Source organism: Sus scrofa, chromosome X, assembly GCF_054392235.1.
Source record: "Sus scrofa isolate SSC_HxYL_T2T_F1_AM1 chromosome X, Sscrofa_HxYL_maternal_Yorkshire_Landrace_v2.0, whole genome shotgun sequence".
NCBI lineage: Eukaryota > Metazoa > Chordata > Mammalia > Artiodactyla > Suidae > Sus > Sus scrofa.
The window spans coordinates 93,708,659-93,721,310 of NC_139401.1; positions in this window are offsets into that span (position 1 = coordinate 93,708,659).

Here is a 12,652-nt window from a genome sequence, read left to right on the forward strand (position 1 = left end):
TAATGATTACAATGAATAAAATAAAAATTGCAGTAAAGCTTATCAACAACAAACTGAATCAAGCAGAAGAAAGAATGTGTGAGGTAGAAAACAGGGCCTTTGAAATTACCCTGCCTGCGGAGAACAAAGATAAAAGAATGAGAAAGAGTGAAGAAGAAAGACTATAATAATTACTGAATGCCATTAAGAGAAATATCTATGCATTGTAGTCCCAGAAGGAGTAGAGAGGTAGAAAAGGAAAATAAAATTGTTTAAAGAAATAATGGCTAAGAACTTCCCAAATCAGGGGAGAGATTCAGACCTCCAAGATCATGAAGTCAATGGGACATCTGAAATTTTCAACGTAAAATGATTATCTCCAAGACAAACTATAATAAAATTACCTAAAAGGAAACACACAAAGAGAATTTTAAAAGTAGCGAGAGGAAAAAATTCCTCACATACAAGGAATCTTCCATAGGCTATCAATGGATTTATCAGCCAAAACCTTACAGAACAAGAGAGAGTGGAATAGTAAATTCACTGTGCTAAAAGAAAAAAAATGCCAATCAAGAATATTTATCCAGCAAGTTATCTTTCAGAAATTGCAGTGAGATAAAGACTTTCCCAAAAAAACAAAAGCTAAGAGAGTTTATCATTGCTAGACCAGCCTTACAAGAAATACTCGAAGTTCTTCAAGCTGAAGTGAATGGACAATAATTAGTAATATGAAAGCATATGAAAATATAAAACACACTGGTAAAGTATATAGTCTAATTCAGAATACTGTAATACCGTAACATGCTGTTACGTTAATCATTTACTTATAGTATGAAAGATAAAGATACAAGTATCAAGAATAACTATAGCTGTAATAATTTGTTAATGGATCCACTATATAAGTAGTGATAAAGTGTGACATCAAAAATATAAAATGTGGTGGGAATACATTAGCAGAGATTTTGTATGTGACTGAAGTTGTGTTATCAGTTACTATAGGCTATTATACCTATAAGCACATTTTATGTACGCTTCATGGGAACCACAAAGCAAAAACCTCCAGAAGGTACACAAAAGATAAAGCATACCACTATGAAAAATCATCAAGTCACAAAGGCAGGTAATGAAATCAATACCTCAAAAAATATCTGCACTTCTAAGTTCATTTTAGCATTAATCACAGTAACTATGGAAATGACTGAGGTGTCTGCTGATAGAGGAACGGTTAAAGAAGTGGTGGTGTATATGTAGAACACAATATTATTCAGCCACATAAGCAAGGAAATCCTGCTATTTGCAACAACATGGTTGAACCTTGGGGGCATTATGCTAAGCGAAATTGGAGAAAGACAAATATTGTATGATCTCACTTACATGTGGAATCTAAAAAAGCCAAATTCATAGAAACAGAGTACAGTTGTGGTTGCTAAGGACTGGGGTGGGCACCTCAAAGGAGTGGCCATGATGGCAGAAATGGAGCTAATATATGGACCCAAGAGCCACAAAGTCTACATATCAAGATAATCTAGCTGCTTCCCATTATGAATATCCAACCTGTGGCAACAGAGACCAAGTCTGCTTCCCCAAAATATCTTTATTTTCAAGGAGACCAATAGGTTACCTAGTGGCAAGTTGACTATTTTGGACTCTTTCTATCCTGGAAGGGTCAAAAGGTTCATGCTGGCAGGGTATGAGTTTTTGTTTTCTGCTTGCACAGCCTCAGTAAGTACCACAAACTGGGGCATTTTTGAGGGCCTGATCCATGGTCATGGAATCTTGCCCAGTATAAAATCTGCACAGCCACTTCACAGTAAAGGATATCCAGAAATGGGCCCATGACAAGGAGATCCATTAGTCATATCACATATTGCACTATTTAGAAGAAGCTGACCTCAAAGAACATGCTTAAAGGCACAGTTGAAGCACCAAGCAATAATAACACTGAAAAAATAGGTATCATTCTCCAGGAAGCAGTATATAGACCACAATATTGGGCTTTGGCCTCAACTGGAAGAACTGGATCTTGAATCAAGGGTGGGGGGGAAGGAGTGTGTCTACTTCCTACCAAAATGGTCCATGGGGTCACAACAGGTATCACACTGAATGACAAGCATTGGACTCCTGGTGTCCAGGGACCTGCAGGCAAGAAGAGAAATCACATTGTGATAGGATAAGATAATAACTGAGAGTGAGGGAAATTTAAAATGGATAGTGGAAAAGGAAGATAAAAATTACCAGTTCTGGCCCAGACAAAATGCAGCAGAAAGGGCCATAATTTATCCCATTAACCTCTCCCTTCAAATTTCTCCTCTTGAAGACAGGCCCATAGGAATGAAGGAGGAGCTATTCTTTAAACCTGCACAGAGAAGTAGATCTGTGCAGTATGAAGGTGAATGGTGGCGGCTATGAAATTATGCCACTCCGATCTCCTGCTAGGAGGTCTGGTGGCTCTGGGGAGCCTAGCTGACTAACAGCTCAGCTGATGGCCCTCTCCATCCACCACTGCACCAAAGCCATGCTTCCCTTAGCTTGCTTCCAAATAATCACTAAGTGAGAAGTAATGGTGTAGGTGGAGGCTACCAGTGCAGGTCCTTTCTTTCAGGATGAGGACTCTTCTAATAGGCAACGTTGGCTCATGGTATTCCCAACAGCCTGTCAGAAACCTTAGAGCTAAGTGTCTTCCTACAAAATCCTCTTTCTTCTCTCTCTCTCTCTCTTCACAGCTGTCATCCCTGTGTTGTGGTCTGAATGCTCTTCCTGTCCTTTTCTACTCCCTCCCTTTTATTTTTTTCAGGCATTTCCTCCAATTAATTTCTTTCCCGGAAGCCTCAACTTGGTGTTTGCTTCTCAGGAGACCTGAACTAACAGACATACTAATAACAATATTGTTTGCAAACACATGATAATGCACCAATAAATATTTGCATCCGAATAAAATCTAGCAAATATGGCTTTTTAAAAATGGTGCAGGGGCTATTTATTTTGTTACAAATAAGGTTACTGAATATTTAAAATTGATCATATCAAGGTGTAGTTTTGATTCATATCAAAATGTTTTTGTTAGGAAAATTCCAATTAAGGTCTATGAACTCAGGAAGACAGTATATCATTTTACTAGCTGCAAGGCAATCTGATCTGGAAAATATTTCTGTAGATGATAAATGGATATCAAATGTGGTGTATTTGATATTTCTGGCATATTTAGTTTACTAAGATTAGAACTAGAGGGGTATGCCAATTATATTCCAATGTCAATTTTGTTATAGGTTTTGATCAACAAATCTTGTTTTTGGTTTTTTGCTTGTTTGTTTTTTAGGGCCACAGGTAGGCATATCTCAGCCTAGGGTTCAAATTGGAGCTGCAACTAACAGCCTAAGCCACAGCCACAACAATGTAGGATCCAAGCCACGCCTGCAACCCACACCACAGCTCATGGCAACACTGGGTCCTTAACCCACTGACTGAGGCCAGGGAATGAACCTGAATCCTCTTGGATACTAGTTGGGTTTGTAACCCACTGAGCTACAACAACTCCCTCAACAAATCTTTAAATTAGTGCCTATGGCTTGTATGTTCCCATCTTTTTGCTAGTATGTTCCCGTCCATACTGATGTGGACCATATTAATAAAGATAGCTTGAAGAAAATAATATTAAGTATATGGTAACAGCTCTTATATTTTACATTTTATCTCAGTAGACTTTCTAGACAGAAAGCCACTCAGGTTCAATGGTACTGCCTAGATCACCTCATCACTTAGTGAAATCAAGAAATAGAGACCCATCTTGCCCATCCTTTCTGGGTTCTTCTGTAATACAGCTGGAACACATTATGTAGGAATTATTGGATTTTAATCAATTCATTTGTCCACCAAATACCCTTTGGGCATCTAATATATGGAATAGATAAAAAAAAATCTTCTGGGAGTTCCCATCGTGGTGGAGTAGAAATGAATCTGACTAGGAACCATGAAGTTGCAGTTTTGACCCCTGGCCTCAATCAGTGGGTTGAGTATCTGGCGCTGCCATGAGCTGTGGTATAGGCCGTAGACGCAGCTCGGATCCAGCGTTGCGGTGGCTATGGTGTAGGCTGGCAGCTGTAGCTCCAATTCAACCCCTAGTCTAGGACCCTCCATATGTCACGGGTGCAGCCATGAAAAGCAAAAAAAAAAAAAAAAAAAAAACCCAAAAAAATCTCCTGTTCCAAGCACAGGGAAAAACATTTACTGAGCACATACAATGTGGTAGGCCCTGTACTGGGCACTAAGGAGACAGAGACAGAAGAAGCTTTTGTTATAAAAGAGTTTATGGTGGGGCTCCTGCTGTGGTGCAGTGGGTTAGGAATCCAACTAGAGCAGCTCAGGTTGCTGCAGAGGTGCAGGTTCAATTCCCAGATCAGTGCAGTGAGTTAATGGATCTGGTGTTGCTGCAGCTGTGGTGCAGGTTGCAGCTGCAGTTTGGATTCAATCTCTGGAAATTCCATATGTTGTAGGTGTGACTATAACATTTTTTTAAAGTAAAATTAAAGAGCTTAGGAGTTCCCTTCATGGCTCAGCGGTTAACAAACCCCACTAGGATCCAAAAAGGTTTGGCTTCACTCAGTGGGTTAAGGATCCGGTGTTGCTGTGAGCTGTGGTATAGGTAGCAGACTCAGCTCAGATCCAGCGTTTCTGTGGCTATGGCATAGGCCCACAGCCATAGCTCCAATTTGACCCCTAGCCTGGGAACCTCCATTTGCTATGAGTGCGACCCTAAAAAGCAAAAAAAAAAAAAAAAAAAAAAAAAAAAGAAAAAGAAAAAAATTAAAGCGCTTATGGCTGATTATAACCTGTAGTTAGGAGTGAGGGGCTCCCTCACCTCTGTGTGAGGGTAGCATTTCTCATTATGCACAAGGGCAGGGGCAACACAAAAGTCCTTGATCTTATTTGGGTCATCTCTTGACAATTCCCAGCCTTCAGAGGTTAGTCATTCTGAATATTAAGATCTGGTACCTGAATACCAAAGACATAGGCAAATCTTTATGACAAAAGCCTTCCATCCTCCAAATTTACCCAGTATAAAGAGAGTGCCTTAACTCTTTCTGCTCTAATTTATCTGCCCCAGAGCTACTATAACTGTGTGTACATATCCATGTCTTCATGCCTGCCAAGTCTCCTGAAAGACGGCAGGGTATTTGACCTCTTTGCTCACTGTTGTGCCCCCAGTACCTAGACGTGTCAGAAATGATGGTATGCTACTTCTGAGATTTGGTTCTAAAAGAAATTATAGCTTCCATCTTGGTTACCCTCTCTCTAACTCTCTCTCTCTCAGATCACTCATTCTGGCAGAAGCCAGCTGCCCTGTCATGAGAAGCCCTGTGGAGAGGCCCATATAGTGAGAAGATGAGGCCTCTGGCTAACAGCTAGTGAAGAAATGAGGCCACTTCCAAGAGCCATGTGACTGAAACTGAAAGCAGATCCTCCAGCCCATCAAGCCTTCAGATGACAATAGCTGTAGCAGACATATTAACTGTAAACTCATGAAAGATTCTCAGCTTCTCCTGAATTCCTGACTGTTATAAACTGTTCAAGATAATGAATGCTTATTGTTGAAGGCTGATACATTTTGGAGTAATTTGTCAGGAAGCAAAAGGCTCCTAACATATCAACTCCACAATGGCATGAGTCATTTGTGTTTTTGTTTTTGTTTTCACTGCTCAGGTACCTTGAATAGTGTCTGGCACATAGGAGGCATCCAATAAAAATGTATTAAATGAGTGAATGAAAAAAACTATAAACTGCTTCATTTCCTCCGAAACAATGATTTCAAACATCCTAATGTCTGGCCACAATCTTTTCCCTTTCCAACTGGCTTGCTCACGTGCTTACTCATAATTACGTTTAAATACAGTTGGGACTTGTAGGTCAATGCCATTGGCTCCTCCACTTTCTCAATATCTTAGAAATTTTTTTTTCTTCTTAGGGACACACCTGCAGCAATTGGAAATTCCCAGGCTGGGGGTCAAAACAGAGCTGCAGCTGCTAGCTTAAGCCACAGCCACAGCAACACCAGACTCAATCCGCATCTGTGACCTATGCCAGAGTTTGTGGCAATGCCAGATCCTTAACCACTGAGCCAGTCCAGGGATCGAACCCACATCCTCCTGGACACTAGTCAGGTTTGTAACCTGTTGAGCTACAATGGGAACTCCAAATTTTTTTCTTATATTCACATCTTGTTTCCATAATTTAATATTTCTCCTTGAAATATTGCAGACTTCTTTTTCACTTTTCAATATAATTTTGTCCTTCATCTATAAATCTTGTTTTGTTCAGTTTTTATGAAGACATCTCAGATATGAAATGTATTTTTAATGGACTTTATTTTTAGAGCATTTTAGGTTCACAGCAAATTGAGCAAAAAGGACAGAGAGTTCCTACATACCTCCCATTACCCAGCCTCCCCTACTATCAACATCCCATAGCAGAGTGGTACAGTCTTTACAGTAGATGAATCTATACTGACACACCTTTATTACCCAAGTCCGTAGTTTACATAAGGGTTCACTCTGTATTATAAATTCTATGGGTTTGGCCAAATGTATAATGACATATATATATATACACAAATAAAGTATCAAATAGAATAATGTCACTTTTCCCCAAACCCTTTGTGCTCTACCTATTCATCCCTTCATCCTTTTGAGCCCCAAGCAACCACTCATCTTTTTGCTGTCTCCATAGTTTTGCCTTTTCTAGAATATCACATAAGTATAATCATACATTATATAACCTTATACTATTGGCTTCTTTCATTGAATGATATTCATTTAAGCTTCTCTCACATCTTTTCATGCCTTGATAGATCATTTCTTTTTAATGCAGAATAGTATTTCATTATAGAGATGCACCAGAGTTTATGTGTCCATCTACCTGCAGGACAGGACATCTTGGTTGCTTCCAATTATGAATAAAGCTGCTAAAAAACATCAATTTGCATGTTTTTCTATGGGTATAAGTTCTCAATTTATTTGGGTAAATACCAAAGAACACAATTGCTGTATCATATTATAAGAGTATGTTTAGTTTTAAAAGAAACAGCCAAACTAGCTTTCAAAGTGGCTCTACCATCTTGCGTCTCTATCAATAGTAAAAGAGTGTTCTTATTGCTCCACATCCATGATAGCAATTGGTATTGTCGGTGTTTTGGATTTTTGCTATTCCAAAAGTTGTGTAATAGTATGTTATTGTTGTTTTAAATTGTAATACCCCAGTGGCATAGTGTATTGGGGATCTTTTCATAAGTGTGTTTTCCCTCTGTATATATTCTTTGGTGAAGTGCCATTCAGATATTCCAATCACACTGCTAATTTTCTTTTTGCTGAGTTTTTAGTTTAAACCAGCATGCTGGTTTTTAATTTGGATGAAGCTCAATTTATCAATTATTTCTTTCATGGACTGTGCCATTGGTATTATATGTAAAAGATCATTGCCAAATGCAAAGTCATCTAGAATTTCTCCTGTGTTATATTCTAGGTGTATTATTGTTTTGTATTTAAGTCTGTAATCCTTTTTGAGTTAATATTTGTGAAGGTATAAATTTGTGTATAGATTCATTTTACACATGTAGCTGTCCAGTTATTTCATGGCCATTTCTTGGAAAGACAGTCTTTGCTGTATTGTCCTTGCTCTTTTGTCAAAAGTCAGTTGATTCTATTTATGTGGGGCTATTTCTTGGTTATTTTGTTCCTTTGATCTATATGTCTGTTCTTTCATGATTTCCACAGTCTTGATTACTGTAGCTTAAGAGCAAGTCTTGAAGTTGGGTAGTATCATTCTTCCAACTCTGTTCTCATTCAATATTGTGTTGGCTATTCTGGCTCTTTTGTTTCTCCATATAAACTTTATAATTTGTTTGTTTCTAGCCCCAGACAGTTTTCTGTTATTCTGATTGTGATTGTGCTTGGTTTATGGATAAAGTTTGGGAGAAATGACATCTTGATAACATTGAATCTTCTTATTCATGATCATGGAATATTTTCATTTGTTTAGTTCTTTATTTATTCACCAGAGTTTCATAGATTTCCTCATACTATATAGGAGAATGATTGAAAGATATATAAAATATATCTTCATCTTGTATCCTGAAACCTTGCTATATCTATTATTTCCAGGAGTTCTTGGTTGATTCTTTCAGATTTTCCACACAGGCAATTATATCATGTGTGAACAAAGACACTTTTATTTCATCCTTTTTAATATGCACAATTTTAGTTTCTGGTTATGCCTTATTGCATTAGCTGGGATTTCCAGTCCACACCTGAAAATGAGCAATGAGAGGGGACATCCTAGTCTCGTTCCTGATCTTAGAAGAAAAGGTTCTAATTTCTCACTATTAGTATGATGATATCTGCAGGGATTTTATAGACATTCTTTACTAGGTTGATGAAATTACCCCTTATTCCCATGCTGTTGAGAGCTTTTATCATTAATGGGTGTTGATTTTGCCAAATACTTCTTCTGCATCCATTAATGTAATTATGAGTGTTTTCTTCCTTAAGCTGCTGATGTGAGAGATTATATTAATTGATTTTCAAATGTTGAATAAGCCTTGTATACCTCGAATAAATCCCATGTGGTGAAAGGGTATAATTTTTAATATCTTGTTAGATTCTATTTGCTAATTCCTTGTTGAGGACTTTGCATTTATCTTCATGAGAAACAGTGGTCTGTACATTTCTATTTTTGTAACATCGTTCTCTGGTTTTTGTGTTAAGGTAACTTCAGCCTCATAGAATGAGTGAGGAGGTACTCTCTCTGATACTATATTCTAGAAGATATTATAGGGAATCGGTATAATTTCTTACAGAAATATGTTGGTATAATTCACCAATTAAGCCATCTGGGCCTGATGATTTCTGGTCTTTTTTATAGCCACTTCTGTGGAGCATGGAAGTTCCCACACCAGAGATTGAATTGGAGCTGTAGCTGGGGCCTGTGACAGCCATGGCAACACTGGTCTGGAGCCGCATCTGCAACCTACATTGCAGCTTATGGCAATGCTGGATCCTTGACCCACTGAGACAGGCCAGGGGGCAAACCCACATCCTCGCAGAGACAACATCAGGTTCTCAACTTGCTGAGCCACAATGGGAATTCCAATGTTTTCTCTTTTTAAAGGTTATTAATTATAGATTTAATCTCTTTAAAAACATATACTTAAAAGATTGACTATTTGATATATATTTTAAGTTTGATGTGTATAGATTTATGTCTTTTGGGTTTTTTTGTTTCGTTTTGTATATTTAACTACTTTACTGAGATACGATTCACATGTCATATAGTTCACTCAGACTGTACAATTCAATTGCCTTTAGAATATTCACAGCAACCACCATTACAGTCAACTTTAGAACTTATTCATCATTTCAAGAAGAAACACCCAAATCTTGACCTGTCACCCTCTATACTTCCATACCTTAAGCCTTAAGCAAATAATAATCTACTTTGTCTTTATAGACAAAATATTTGGACATTTTATGTGGATTAAATTATATAATACATGGTCTTTTGTGACTGGCTTCTTTCATTTAGCATAACGTTTTCAATGTTGATTTATGCAGTAGGATATATCAGCAAGTCATTCCTTTTTATTTCTGAATAAGTCTATAGTGTGGATTTACCACAATTTGTTTATCTGTCAGTGAGTCAATAGACAATTGGATAGTTTCCATTATTGGCTATTATGAATAATGTTGCTATAAATTTTAATCTATAATTTCTGTGTGAACATATTTTTTATTTCTACTGGATATATAGAGTGGAATTATTGGGTTGTGTGGTGACTGTTTATGCATTTCAGAAACTTGCAGTGTTTTACAAAGTGGCTGCACCATTTTAAGGTTCCACCAGGAGTGTATGAGGGTTCCAACTTGCCCCATCCTCACTAGTGTTTGGTATTATCTGCCTTTTGATTCTAGTTATTTTAGTAGGATTGAAGGGGTATCTCATTATGTTTTGTTTTCTTTTCTTTTCTTTTTTAGGCCACCCCCTCAGCATATGGCATATGGCAGTTTGCTCCAGGGATTGAATCTGAGTTGGAGCTGCAACCTATGCCACATCGTCAGCAATGCTGGATCCTTAACCAATGCCTCAGACCAGGGATGGAACCAAAGCTTCCACAGAGACAAGCTGGATCATTAACTCATTGTGCCACAGTGGGAACTCCTCATTATGGTCTTGATTTGAATTTCCCAAATGACTGATGATATTGAGCATCTCATTGCCCATTTTTATAACTTCCTTGGAGAAATATCTATTCAGATCATTTTCTCATTTTAAAAGATTGGGTTACCTGTCTTTTCATTAATGAGATGTAAGTGTTCCCTACAAATTATGGATATAACTCTCTTCTCACATATATGAGTTGCAAATAATTCCCTCCATTCTATGGGTGCTATTTTCACTTTTTTTGTTTTGATTTGTTTGTTTGTTTGTTTGTTTGTTTGTTTGCCATGCCCGCAGCATGGGAAGTTCCCAGGCCAGGGACTGAACCCACATCACAACAGTGACAGGAGCCACAGCAGTGAAAACACCAGATCCTTAATCCATTGCGCCACATGAAAAATCCTATTTATACTTTATTGATAGTATCCTTGGAAGCACAAAATTGTCACCTTTGATAAAGTTCCTAATGTCTATATTTTCTTGGGCAATAAAATTGTTGTATCTAAGAATCCTTTGCAAAAATCATGAAGATTTGTCCCTATATGTTCCTCTAAGGATATTATGGTTTTAGATCTCACATTTAGCTTTTTGATCCACTTGATGTCAAATTTTGTATATGGTGTGAGATAAAGTTCCAACTCTATTTTTTCAAATGTACCTTTCTAATAGTCCCAGCAACATTTGCAGAAAAGGCTATCCTATTTCCCCATTAATGGTCTTGAAGCCCTTGTTAAAAATTGGTTGACCAAAGATGCTTGGCTTTGTTTCTGGACTCTCCATTCTGTTCAGTTGAGCTGTATGTTTACCCCTGTGCCAGGCTCACAGTATCTCAATTACTATTGCTTTGTGGAAACTTTTGAAATAGAGAACAATGAGTCCTCTTGCATTGTCTTTTTCAAGTTTGTTTTGACTAAGGTAGGTTCCTTTCAATTCCATACACATTTGAAAATCAAGTTGTTAATTTTACAAAGTAATGTGCAATGTTTATGGTAGGCATTGCATTCTATCTCTGGCTCAATATGGATAATATTTAATATTCATGATCATGGGATATTTTCCAATTTATTTACACCATCTTAAATTCCTTCCAACAATATTTTTAGTTTGCAGATGTACATTTTGTGATTGTTAAATTAACTCATAAATATTTTATTCTTCTTGATACCATGGTAAATGGAAATACTTTCCTAATTCTATTTTAGGTTATTCATTGCACATGTGTAGAAAGACAACTGACTTCTGCATATTAATCTAATATTGAAAGGCCGGCACATTTAGAGCAATGGAAGATCAGTTTCTGCACTGGGAATTAATGTACTCCTTTTTATAAAACTATTTCAGCATTTGTCAGATGCAATAAGCCAAGCAGTCTAAGATATGATTAATTTTAAGGAAAAAAAATCAAATGTGTTAAACGTTTCCAGCTGTAAAAAATATTATACCCTCAAAACCATAGGAAGAAAGACTTTCCATTTACAGACCCACAGACAGACTTGGAGCTTAGGCTCCTCAACCTGAGCAGGGAGTCTAATGCAAAATCAGACACAAATACATATGCAAGCAAGTTCTGCAGGAAAAAAATAAAAATTATCATTGACAGGAGATGACTGAGAATGGATACTTGATCTTTTAAATTATTTGTATAGGTGTTCTCTGTGTTCTTTAAATAAGAGTCTCTTCATTCTCTCCCATTTACTCAGGAATTTCATGAGCCCCCTCCATCAAACCATGGAAGTAATAAACAAAAGAAATATAATATTCTCCCTCACATTTTGAAGTTTTCACAGGTTTTCAACCTCCAACCTTGTGATCAGATCTGGAACACCAATCTTGAAAATGAAAGAAAAATTTACCTGGCTCTCATCTGTAGCTGACATGTTCACCCATGAATCACATCAGCAAACCAGACCAGAACTTTTAGACTTCCATTTGTAAAGAAAACTTGGATAAGCAAAACAGTGGTCTGCAACCAGTATTCCACTATTACTTAGAGGAACATATTTTTTATAAAGAAATGTAAAAGGGGGAGTTAAATGAGCATCATATCTGGAAACCTGAAAACCCAGAAAATGAATTTTATTTGTCACATTTCAGAAAGAGCCCATCATGGGCTATAGAAGCTCAGGAAGTTCAAGGAGAAGCAAAGTGCTGAAAAGGAAAGCTTGATGTTACATTTTCTTATCAAGGAATTGCTCTCTGGTCCAGAGGATGATCAAAATATGAGCAGACCTTGGTAGTAACTAGAGTCATCAAAATATAATTTTTTCTTTTTTTACTTTTCTCTAGGGTCACAGCAGCGGCATATGGAAGTTCCCAGGCTAGGGGTTCAATCGGAGCTACAGCCACGGCAATGCCAGACCCAAGTCACATCTACAAACTACACCACAGCTAATGGCAACTCAGGATCCTGAACCCACTGGGCGAGGCCAGGGATTGAACCCCCATCCTCATGGATACTAGCTGGGTCCAT